The following is a 12806-nucleotide window of genomic DNA, read 5'->3' on the forward strand; positions in this document are numbered from 1 at the left end:
CTAGGACGGACGTGTAGTGCTGAGCTCCGTGCTACCGCCGTCTCAATCTTACCCTCACGGCAGTTTTCCAGCGGTTTGTTTGTTAAACCACTAACTTTTTCTTCCTTGATGGCGTGCTGTTTTTTCTGCACAGCCCAATTTCCATAATGATGGCAAAAAGAAGAGAGCAGTGCGACCAGGACCTCTGGCAGTCACAAGCTCCAGGTCAATGATCCAGACAACGCTGGACGTTGGATTGATGAGTCAGCCAATGAAGGCTCCCCAGACCTCGAGAGGAAAGCCGAGTGAATTGGCAGACCTTAGGGTGGATCGGGCTTCTTTGAGCCCGATCCAGAAAGAGGCTCCTTCCCAGCCTGGGAGCAGGAATTCTACACTGGAGGAGGTGGACCAGCTGTCCCAGGAGTGTATGCAGCTGCCAAGGCCTGGAGGAAAGGAGGGAGTGGATGAGAAGGGAAAATAAGCTCCCACTGTATTAGGACCAGCAACGCCTGATGTAGAAATGGGTGAGACCTTACCTGCTTCATTTGAACAGTTTGGGGAGATTATTAAGCTTGATAAAGTCAGCAAGGATGATCTGTGGAAGGCCATAGCCACTATGGACGCCAATCTTAGAAAAGCTGTTACTATAGTGTGTTCTAACTGTGCTACCTTTAGCTCTCAGGTTAATGCACAAGGAGTAATTCTGAGGGAACAATCTATAACTATTAAAAAACACGAGGAAGAAATTTCCCAAATAAAATCATTGGAGAATGATATTAAAGAAAAGATCTTTATCCAGAAAAAGTTAAGAGTATATGGAGAACAAACAGAAGAAATAATCTGAGATTATTAAATTTTCCCAAATCTCCGGTGATTTCTCCTTTGGAAATGGTTTCAGAAGGTTTACTACCAATAACAAAGAGTCCAGAGTATTTTCATGGGTATGCAGAGACAAACACTCCAATAAGAGAAACGGAGATACAAGAGAATAAATTAGACCTGACAAATTTTCTGGAAAGCTCCTTGGACATAATAACAGAGAGAATTATCCTTATAGTGATATTTGCCCTGGAGTTTGATAGGGATTTAGAAACATAGAAACATAGAAGATGACGGCAGAAAAGGGCTACAGCCCATCAAATCTGCCCACTCTGCTTACCCACCCCTGTCTATGCCCTAATGACCCAATTTCCTTATCTTGACCCGCGTAGGGATCCCACATGGGTATCCCATTTATTCTTAAAGTCTGGCACGCTGTCTGCCTCGATCACCTGCACTGGAAGCTTGTTCCAATGATCAACCACTCTCTCTGTGAAGAAATACTTTCTGGTGTCGCCATGAAATTTTCCGCCCCTGAGTTTGAGCGGGTGCCCTCTTGTGGCCAAGGGTCCCTTGAGAAAGAAAATATCATCTTCCACTTCGGCACGTCCCGTGAGGTACTTAAATGTTTCGATCATGTCTCCCCTCTCCCTACGTTCCTCGAGAGCGTAGAGCTGCAATTTGTTCAGTCTCTCTTCGTACGAGAGACCCTTGAGCCCCAAGATCATCCTGGTGGCCATCCGCTGAACCGATTCAATTCTGCGCACATCTTTATTGTAATGTGGCCTCCAGAATTGTACACAGTATTCCAGATGAGGTCTCACCATGGCCCTGTACAATGGCATTATGACTTCAGGCTTCCGGCTGATGAAACTTCTCTTAATACAACCCATCATCCGCCTTACCTTGGATGAAGCCTTCTCCTCTTGATTGGCAGTTTTCATGTCTGCACTGATGATTACTCCTAAATCTTGTTCTGCTGAAGTCCTAGTTAAAGTTTCTCCATTCAAGGAGTACGTCCTGCATGGATTACCGCTTCCGAGGTGCATGACCTTGCACTTCTTAGCGTTGAAGCCTAGTTGCCAGGTTGAGGACCAACTTTCCAAAGTAAGCAGGTCCTGCTCCATATTATTGTTTAAATTGCAATCACCCACTATATTACATAGTTTGGCGTCGTCAGCGAATAATGTTATTTTACCTCAAAGCCCCTGAGTCAGATCCCCTATGAATAAGTTGAAAAGGAGTGGAGCCAGGACTGAGCCCTGTGGCACTCCGCTGGTCACCTCCGATGTTTTAGAGAGAGTACCGTTGACCATCACTCTCTGAAGTCTGAAGTCACTTAGCCAATCCTCGACCCATGCTGTTATTTTCTCTCCTAACCTCATCGATTTCATCTTGCTAAGCAACCTGCGGTGTGGGACGCTGTCAAAAGCTTTACTGAAGTCCAAGTACACGACGTCCAAAGACTCTCCCAAGTCCAGCTTTCTTGTTACCCAATCAAAGAAGCTTATGAGATTGGATTGGCAGGACCTACTCTTGGTGAAACCATGTTGACTGGGATCCCGAAGATTCCCCTCATTCAAGACCATGTCCAATTTGTGTTTAATTAGTGTTTCCATGAGTTTACACACTATTGATGTGAGACTCACCGGTCTGTAATTCACAGCCTCTGCCCTGCAGCCCTTTTTGTGCAGAGGAACAACGTTAGCTGTTTTCCAGTCCAGGGGAACTTTCCCCGTGCTCAGGGAGAGATTGTAGAGCACGGCTAAAGTTCTGCCAGGACATTACTCAACTCTCTGAGCACTCTTGGGTGTAGATTGTCAGGTCCCATGGCTTTGTTCACCTTGAGTCTTGTCAGTTCTCTGTAAACTTCACCTGGAGTGAACTCAAAATTCTGAAAAGGGTCTTCCGCGTTTTGCTTCGCCTTCAATTGCGGACCGTGTCCCGGTGTCTCGCAGGTGAAGACCGAGCAGAAATATTCATTCAGTAGTTCTGCTTTATCGGAATCTGCTTCCACGTAACTTCCGTCCGGTCTTTTAAGGCGTACTATCCCTTCTGTGTTCCTTTTCTTGTCATTAATATACCTGAAGAAGGATTTGTCCCCTTTCTTAATGTTTTTTTGCCAGAGTTTCTTCCACTCTAAGTTTGGCCTCCCTAACTGCCGTTTTGACCGCTGTAGACCTGGTCCTATATTCCACGTTAGCTACTCTTTCCCCCGAGCGCTTGTAGGAAAGAAATGCTTTTTTCTTCTCCTTAACGAGTTGCGAGATTTCCATGGTGAACCATTGAGGTTTATTGTTTCTTTGTCGTTTATTTACTGTTTTAATGAAGTGGCTAGTTGCTTCGTGTATGGTTGATTTCAGGGTTGACCACATAGTTTCCACATCACTGGTCTCTGCTTGGTCCTGCAGCTTCCAGTGGACAAAATCTCCCATGCATGCGAAGTCAGTTCCCCGGAAATTGAGTACCTTTGTTTTTGTGCTTGATTTAGGGAAGCCTTTCCTAAGGTTGAACCATACTATATTATGGTCGCTGGAGGCTATTGCATCTCCTACCGAGACCTCTGAGACACTTTCCCCATTGGTGAGTACCAGGTCGAGGATCGCCTGGGCCCTAGTGGGCTCCGTTACCATCTGTTTGAGACGTGCTCCCCTTATGGTGGTTAATAGCCTCCTGCTGGCGCTGGTTGTTGCTGAAAATGTGTTCCAGTCTGCATCAGGCATATTGAAGTCCCCTAGCAGTACAACGTCGCCCCTTAGAGTGATATTCTCTATGTCTTCAATTAGTTCTGCGTCCATGGTTTCCAGTTGTCTTGGGGATCTATATACCACACCTAGATACAGGCATTTTTCACTGCATCTTGCCAGGTTTACCCATAGGGACTCCCCGGTGTACTTGACCTCTGTGATCCTGGTGGTTTTGATGTCTTCTTTGATGTATAGTGCTACCCCTCCGCCTAACCTGCCCTCTCTGTCCTGACGAATTAAATTGTAACCCGGTATAGCCATATCCCACCCATGTGAGTCCGTGAACCAAGTTTCGGATATTGCTACCACGTCTAGGTTGGCATTTCTTATTTCAGTCTCCAATTCCAGAATTTTATTGCCTACACTGTGTGCATTAACATACATGGCCCTCCATACCTTGTGTTTGCTATGTCCCTGTGAGGCGTTTCCTTCCTGAGTTGGTGTGACCCCTAGAGAACTGTTTGCAATGTGGGTACTTACCTTGGACAAGGAAGCGGTGTTTCGACTCACCTCATCAGGATAGTTCCTTACTGCACCAGTAAGTGAGTGGGTACCCTCCCCCGACTTACCTAGTTTAAAGCTCTGCGAAGCAGGCAGGCTAGTCGGTGTCCGAAGACCTTCTTACCCCTACTGGTCAAATGGAGTCTGTCCGGTCCCTGAAGTCCTTGGAGCGCTTCTCCGTGGTTGAGGAATCCGAAGTTCATATCCCGGCACCATCCCTGTAGCCACTCGTTGACTCTCAGGATACATTCATCTCTGGCTCTTCCCTTGCCTCTAACTGGGAGGATCGATGAGAAGACCACCTGCGCTCCTGTCTGCTTCAGCCTCTCACCCAATGCTCCAAAATCTCTGGTGATGATCTCCGGGGTGTTCCTGGCAGTGTCGTTTGTTCCTATATGGACAAGAAGCATAGGAAAGTGGTCATGGGGTGTGAGTAGTCTACCCAGACTGGCGGTGACATCTCGTATCCTGGCTCCAGGCAGACAGCAGACCTCCCTTGATTGCATGTCCGGCCTGCAAATGGGTCCCTCTGTGCCTCTCAGCATGGAGTCCCCGATGACTATTACTCTGCACTTCTTCGGGGGAAGTAGGTCAGATGTCCCTGGAGATGGAGCTGTGTGTTGGGCCTGCTCCTGTTCCTCATCGGCAGTTCCTTCCTGAAGAATCTGGAATCTGTTACTCAGGGTGAGTTGAGGGGTTGATGTAGAGCTGTCCTGTTGGTAAGAAAAAGAAGAAGATGAAGAGATTGAAAAAGGAAGGGGGTCTCCTACGCTTGCCCGTGGAGGAGGTCACCAGCTGCCAGGAGTCAGCGCCGCCAGCCATTTCCTGTATCCCAATTGTTGTTGATTTCAAAGCCGATGATGATTTGGGCGGCTCGAGGATGGACTTGTCGTGGGCCTGTTCGATGATTTGGGACAGCTCCTGGACGACTCCGTCGATGTAGGTCTCGTCCTCACGGATGCTCCTCAGGCATTTCACCTCCTCCCTGAGGCTCCTTAGTTCCTGCATGAGGTCTCCATCCAGCTGAGCGGCCTCCTCTGTCTGTGTAGAGACTGTAGCGTAGCACTGGGGGATGGCCTCGGTCTGCACAGAGACCTCTGTCCACCGTCCTGGGTCCTCCTCTCTCTGCACACAGTCCGTGGTCGCCTCCTGGATCCCCCATGGCGACTGGAATGCTGTTCTTGATTGTAGACTTTGTGCTTCTTGTCCTTCCTGCCATTTCTAAGTAGTTGAGGTATGCCTGTCAAAAAGTTAGAGAAGTAGAAGAATTAGAAAACTCTGTCTGTGAGTTGGTGTGAGATTTGAAAGATTAGGGTGTCAAGAGTTGGGAGATTGGGGTGCTTAGAATTTGAAGATAAGGGTGTCTGAGAGATTGAGAGTTTAGGGTATCCGAGAGGGTGGCTGTGAGTTAAAATGAGAGTTGGTACGATTAGGGTGATGGGATAGGGTGTTGGAGAGGTCCACCGCTGCCCTAAGGTATCCTTGTTGTGTGTAGTTAGGCTCTTCTTAAGGCTCTTCACAAAGGCGCTCTCGCTAAGGCGAGTGCCTTTGCCGCTCACCGAACGGCTGCGCGCCGTTGGCTTGCCTCCTTTAATGGAGGAGCCCGGTCACGAGTCGCTGACGCGGTGGGGTGGGCGGAGCTTCTCTCTCGCCGCTGCCCCGAAGTGATCCGCACGAGTCCTGGCACTCCTAGCGCTTTCCTCTGCCTCTGCCTCCCCGCTTGCCTCTCTCTCCTGCTGCCTGATCAGCTTCCTCCTCTCTCCTGCAGCCGAACAGCCGAGACAGAGACATGGCTCCCTTACTGCCCTCCCATTCCCTTCCCGCGGTCCCGACTACAAACCTGCCAATTCCAGCAGCGTGTGCAGCACTCTACACACGCTGCTTCGGGGCTTTCTACTGCCCTAATTTGCTCTGCCGCATCTCTGATTTGCTCACACCCCACCTCTGATGATTTGCTCACACCTCACCTCCTACTGTTCCACTGCTGCTGCCAGACTGCCCCCAGGACAGGTCCTGGCCAGGATCCTCTTCAACAGAAGCAGCTCGCTGCCACCAAACTGTGCTGTCCCAGGGTGGGCCACCACTGCTGCTACACCAACACTGTTACGACTACTGCGGGACCAAGATTTCTCTTCAGCTCAAACCTGCTTAAGGTTAATTGGGATGGGGCCTGGGGAGCATCAAGGGGGGGCTGGAGAGCAGAAGGCAGGTGACAGCCTAAGAGAACATGAGGAGAGCATTGAGGAGAATGACTGGAGAACATGGGTGGCCACAGAGAAGAGCATCAGGGAGGGGGGCTGGAGAATATGGGGAGCTGTAGAAGAGAGCATTGGGGATAAGGACTAGAGATCAGGGGTCTGTAGAGGAGAACATTATTATGGGGGGTGGGTCTGAAGCAGAATTTGGGCAGGTCTGGGGTGGAGCTTGGGCAGGGTCTAGAGTGAAGCTTCTGGGCACCCCAAAATAAAAACGTGTTCTGCTGCCTATGCTACCTACTATTCTATAAAGAGTATATCCAAAAGAATGTGACATTAACCATTCCACGGTCCGGAAAATAGTGTACAAGCGAAAGATTTTCCAAACAACTGCCAACATGCCCAGGTCTGGCTATCCAAGCAAGTTGACCCCCAGAACAGACCACAAGATGCTAAAAGAAGTCTGCAAAAACCCTAAAATGTCATCATGGGGAGTCTAAACAAAATGGCAGCCTGAAGCCATTTGGCCGAATGCGCTCACGCCACTTATCAATTTCAATGGTGAAGCGGAAATCTAAGACCCGGATTTTCCCTTTGGAACCCGGTTCGATGGACCTGGTTCGATGGACGCGTTTGTCAAGCATGGTCCCAAACTTGAACCGGATGGAAAATCCTCGGCATGAGGTGAAGGCATATCATTGAGCCCCAGGACCTCTTTCGAGGTAACCAGCCTTTCGCCAGAAGAATATACCACACCAGTGCAGCCACTCCCCTGACTGGTGCTGCAGGACACTGGGAGCGAGGGGAGTCTAGCAGCTGCCTCAGAGAGCTGTGAAGAGGAGGAGGAAGAAGAATAGGCAGTCTGGAGAGTTTTTTAGCTGCCTCATTGATACAACTATTGCCGCGGGGATCCTTGAAAAAGGCAGGGGAAATGTAAGAACTACCATCGACAACGGTACAAGCAGGTACTGTGAAACTTAGGGAACTGAAATTTAATTATACAGTGGCTCCTTTGGAAAAACCCTCAGTTATCGATTTAAACTATTTGGAAGCAATTTCTGCTTTACAGCTATCCCTGGGAAATCAAATTCAAATGTTTTCTATTCATTGCTCTTGGATAACTGAAACACTAATATTGCAACAAAAAGTGAGCAAGCTAGAAAAAAAATTAATTGAACAAGAAAAAAAACTGGAAATTCTTGGAGCACAAACTCAGCTCTTTATAAAAGAAATGGGAATACCTGTATATACTTGAATATAAGTCGATCTGAATATAAGTCAAGACCCCCATTTTTCCCCCCCAAAAGGAGGAAAAATGGTTGACTCAAATATAAGTTGGGCAGCTTAATATTCAAGTGTCCTGCCCTGCCAGATTCTGCACCCAGCCCCCTTCCCTCCCTGCACTTAGTCCGATTCCCTACCAGGCTGTGAACTAAGCCACCCTCCCTTCTAGGCTCTGAACACTGTCCCACTTTCCTTCCCTGTACCCTCTTCCCCCTAAAATGAGCCAACCTCATCAGTGATGTCACAAAGCTTGATTGTCCTGTACTCCCCTCTGCACTCTAACCCAGCCAGCAGATTAACCCTTCCCCTTAACTTAAACCACCTAGTGGTAGGCCAGAACAGGAGGGATCCCTCCTGTCTCCTGCCCCGGCCGACACTAATAATTACCGTCCTCCCTCCTTCCCTGTTCTCTGGTGGTCCAGCATATATCCCGTACTGAAATCTTCCTTTGTAAAGGTAGTAGCCAGCGGCGCACCTGGGCCAGCATGCAGGATTGAGCTTTTCATGCTGCCGGCCGGCCCTGCACCGCTCCTTGATAGGCTGCCGCAAGAACCGCAAATCCTGCGAGAACTTGCGGCAGCCTATCAAGGAGCAGTGCAAGGCCATCCAGCAGCACGAAAAGCTCGCTCCTGCGTGCCGACCCAGGTGTGCCACTGGCTATTACCTTTACAATCTTCAAGAGGATTTCAGCACGGGATACATGCTGGACGACCTGGGAATAGGTACTCGAGGGAGGAAAGGAAGGAGGGTAGTAATTATTAATGTTGGCCAGGGCAGGAGACGGGAGGGTTTCGGGTGGTCACTGGGGGATGACCCGAATATAAACCGGGACCCTCATATATGGGCCAATTTTTGGGCCCAAAAATCCCGGTTTATGTTTGAGTATATATGGTATTAATTTTAAGATGGAAGTTCTGGAAAATATAACACGAAGACAAAATTTAAGATTGATTAATTTCCCCAAAGCAATTACCATTTCAGCAATAGACATGTTTAAATGATATCTTCTGGAGATTCTGAAAGTCCCACAAGAATCTTTTCTGCCTATTTCTAAAATTTATTACATTCCCTCAGGAAAGAAGAAATATCCGGAAGATCACCAGGGACCCGCAACTGATGTATTGGACTTAACAAATTTATTAGAGAAGTCAGATTTAGAACAACTTATATTTGCTACATTGATTGTTCAATTAGCATTAGATTCAGATAGATACTGGTTGTTGAAATTGTTTTTCAAATATAAAGATGTCACGTTTTTGAACTACAAGATAAGAATGTATCCAGATGTGTCCAGAGTAACACAAAAACAGAGGAAACAATTTTTGCTTTTGAGACCCCAGGTTTTAAAATTGGATGCCACTTTTGTATTAAGATTCCCATGTAAATGCCTGATTAATTTCAAGGGAGCCATATATATTTTCTTTGATTCTATACAATTATTAAGATTTATTTTAGAGAAAGAGGTGAGTACCTCTATCAATATTCAGGAATAGAAGCTCAAAGTTAGTAGCTTGGGTCCACTTTAGATTATCTGTCTGTTTTCCTTTGTTAATGATTGACTAAATTAATCTTCGATTTTATTGAAACTCCTTCTCCAGTGATTGTGGACTAATTAACAGTTGAAATAATGTTTAATTTTTCCTTGTTATATATTATTTCTTTATATAATTTGTTTTATGATGGATATTGTTTATATCATAAAAAATAGAAACTCAATAAAGAATAAAATTATTTTTTTTTTAAATGTCATCATGGGACCAACAGCAGGCTCTTCCTACTGTTGATGTGCACAAATTTAACTTGCATGGGAGGTGTGCAAGGAGGAAACCTTTGCTCTCTAAGAGAAACATCAAGGTCAGACTGAAGTTTGCCAGAGAGAATGTAAACAAACACCAGAACTTCTGGAATAGTGTTCCACTCACAGTAGTGAGTGTTTGATATTAAGGTCAAAAGATTTTTAATAATGCATTACTTAAGCAAAGCACTTGAAAAAATTATGGATATGTATATGGATAGATGAGTCTAAAATTGAATAATTTGGACACCAAAAAAGAGGACATGTTTGGTGTACACCAAATACAGCATTCCAGGAAAAGAACCTCATACCAACTGTGCAGTATGGAGGTGGAAGTGTCATGGTTTGGGGATGCTTTGCTACAGCAGGACCTGGCCAGCTCACCATCATAGAATCCACCATGAATTCTACTGTATATCAGAGGGTGCTTGAGGAACATGTGAGACCATGTGTAAGAAAATTAAAGCTGAAGCAGAACTGGACCTTCCAACATGACAATGACCCAAAACATACCAGTAAATTCACCAAGGACTGGCTGAAAACTAAGAAATGGAGAGTCCTGGAGTGGCAGATGCTGTGGGGTGATTTGAAACGGACTGTACATGCAAGAAACCCCTCAAACATCTCACAGCTGAAAGAATTCTGCATTAAAGAGTGGACCAAACTTTCCTCAGACCGATGTCAGAGATTGGGGACTGGTAGATGGCTATAAGAAGCGTCTCACTGCAGTTATTTCAGCCATTAGCTATTAGAGTGTAGGGCAAGGGTGCCCACACTTTATGGGCTTGCGAGCTACTTTTATAATGACTAAGTCAAAATGATCTACCAACAATAAAATTTAAAAAAAACACAAAGCACACTGAAAGGCAGAGAAAATGTTAATTATTCATATTCCGGGTTTTTTCAAAGAGGTCACGGCAGATGATTCTATGCAATGTCACCTCAGTAACAAAATACAAAAATAGACAAATACACCCCCTCCCTTTTTACTAAACCACAATAGTAGGTTTAGCACAGGGAATTACGCTGAATGCCTCGTGCTGCTCTCAATGCTCATAGGCTCCCTGCACTAAAAAACGCTATTGCGGTTTAGTAAAAGGGAGCCATAGTGCAAAATATAGACAGCAGATATAAATTCTCAAAACCGACACATTTTGATCACTAAATTGAAAATAAAATCATTTTTCCTACCTTTGCTGTTTGGTGATTTCATGAGTCTCTGGTTGCACTTTCTTCTTCTGACTATGCATCCAATCTTTCTTCCTTTCTTTCAGCCTCCTGTATGTTTCCTCTCCTCCAGACCTCATTCTCTCCCCCAACTTATTCTTTCTGTCTCCCTGTTCCCCTTTCTTTCTGTCTCCCTGTCTGCCCCCTTTCTTTCTTTCTCCGTGCCCTCCCCCAATCCACTCGGTTTGCTGCCACCGCCATCAGGGAACAGCCCCCAAGCCACCGCTGTCCCAAGCTTTCCCTGCAGAAGCGTCGCGCTGACCAGCATTCCGCTCCCTGACATCAATTCTGACATAGGAGAGGAAGTTCCGGGCCATCAAGGCATTTCTCCTCATTCCATCCAGCCTGAGCCCCATCTCTCCTTGATCCAGCATTTCCCTTGTGTCTGTCAGAATTACCATTCCACCTATTTTCCAGCATCACCCTTCTTTGTGTCCATCTCATCTATATCCCTATCTCACCACTTTTTCAGAATCTTCATTTGTCTCTGTACTTGTCTTTATCCCATGTTCACCATTTGCCCTTTCAATGTCTTTATCTCCCCCCCCCACACTTTTTCAGCATTACTTCTATGTCTCTATTTCACCTCCTCTTCATGTCCCCTCTGTATCTCTATCCTTATTCAATAGGTCCTGCTTACCCTTTCTCTTCTTTGTGTCACTATCTCCATTTTCAGCTTTCCCCCCTTTTCCTTTGTTACTGCACCCGGTAGCCAGAATCTTTCCACTCCGGCCCAGCCCAGTATGAAATATTTCCTTTTGTTTCCCTCCCCTCTCTCTTTTTCTCTCTCTTCTCCTCCCTCACCCACGAGTCCTGCATCTGGCCCTCTCCCTTCTACCTGCACCTGGCAAAATCTCCCTGCTCCGCGGTTCTCTTAAGCAACTCGTCAGCAGCAGTGATCAAGACAAGCTGCCGACATCGAGGCCTTCCCTCTACGAGTCCCACCTTTGTGGAAAAAGGAAGTTGAAACAAGGGGACTCGCAGAGGGTAGGCTCCGACGTCAGAAGCTTGTGTCGATCGCTGCTGCTGAGTTGCCGAAGAGAGCCGTGGAGCAGGGGGTGTGGCCAGAAACAGGTAGAAGGGAGAGGGCTGCTGGAAGAGGTAGAAGTTCCGGAGTATGACACCGACCCGGGCCAGGATGATTTCTTTTTCAGGCTGTTGCTGCTGCCGCCGCCACACCATCCCCCCCCCCCCCGAAATGACAAAAACAGCCTAATGCCCGGCGTCGGCGTCTTTGACTTCGGGGAGAGGAAGGCTGATAGGCCTGGTAGATCGGGACGGCAACACGAGTCTATCACAGAGCCCGGGATGGGCTCTGCGATCGACTCATGTTGCCTTCCTGAGCTACCGGTCGATTGCGATCGACGCGTTGGGCACCCCTGGTGTAGGGTGTCTTAATTTATTCCTCAGTTAGAATACACATTTTTGTGGATATCTTTTGTTTCATGAGTAAATCAAGGAAAATTTTTGTTGTTTACCTGCAATTACATCATTTTCTTTTTCAGCACTGGGGAAAGAGATAGCAGTAGCCCTTTTTTCTGTTATAAATGATATAAAAGAATAAAGGGCAGGAGTAAAAGCCCAGTAATGTTAGATTAAATATAAATATTTTCTTTGATTATCAGCCAGGGATGGAGGATGACATGAGTAGTAAAACTGGTGGAAATAGTTAGTCATCCAAGGTGTGGAGGCGGATAATCAAAACAGAAACCCCTTTGTCTGCTTAGTGAATGCAAGGCTTGAACCTGAAAGGAAAGTTAAGAGGGTTCATTTGCATATAATAATGAAACTAAGTAAACTATTCTTATAAGGCATTGTTTTCCAAGTGACTGAGCTGGTAGAGCTCAGAAGGAAGCCTCCCATCGAGGGAAAATAAATTGTAACAATATACAGTATACTGCAATGTACTCACCCTGAATGTAATAGAACTAGAAGATAAAGACTTCTGATAAATGCCCCAATGCTTATAAGGTCTGTTTCTGGGTAGATTCTCAAATCTAAAATCTACCTTTAATAGTTCCAGATGATTTAGTGTGCTTGTATTTTAGTGGTGGATTATCAAAATGGCTTACTGAGATCTTTTCTAAGTTTTCTAGCAGTCTCTGATACTGCCATGCAAATGTAATACAACAAAGACATTAATTTTAAAATGACCACTCTAAGCGATTCTCTATAATCACCGAGTGATTCTCTAACCTATTGTGCTACATTTGCCCACTGGTCTGAACTGTCATTGCCTTACTTTCTGATCAATGCCTG

General features: G+C 46.2%; 1 protein-coding gene across 4 annotated transcripts in view; it reads right to left on the reverse strand.

Moving 5' to 3' along the window:
• The window catches only part of GRXCR1 (glutaredoxin and cysteine rich domain containing 1), a 239129-nt gene that overhangs the window by 206105 nt on the left and 20218 nt on the right, over positions 1-12806 (reverse strand). The window lies entirely within an intron of this gene.

Source organism: Geotrypetes seraphini, chromosome 1 (assembly GCF_902459505.1).
Source record: "Geotrypetes seraphini chromosome 1, aGeoSer1.1, whole genome shotgun sequence".
NCBI lineage: Eukaryota > Metazoa > Chordata > Amphibia > Gymnophiona > Dermophiidae > Geotrypetes > Geotrypetes seraphini.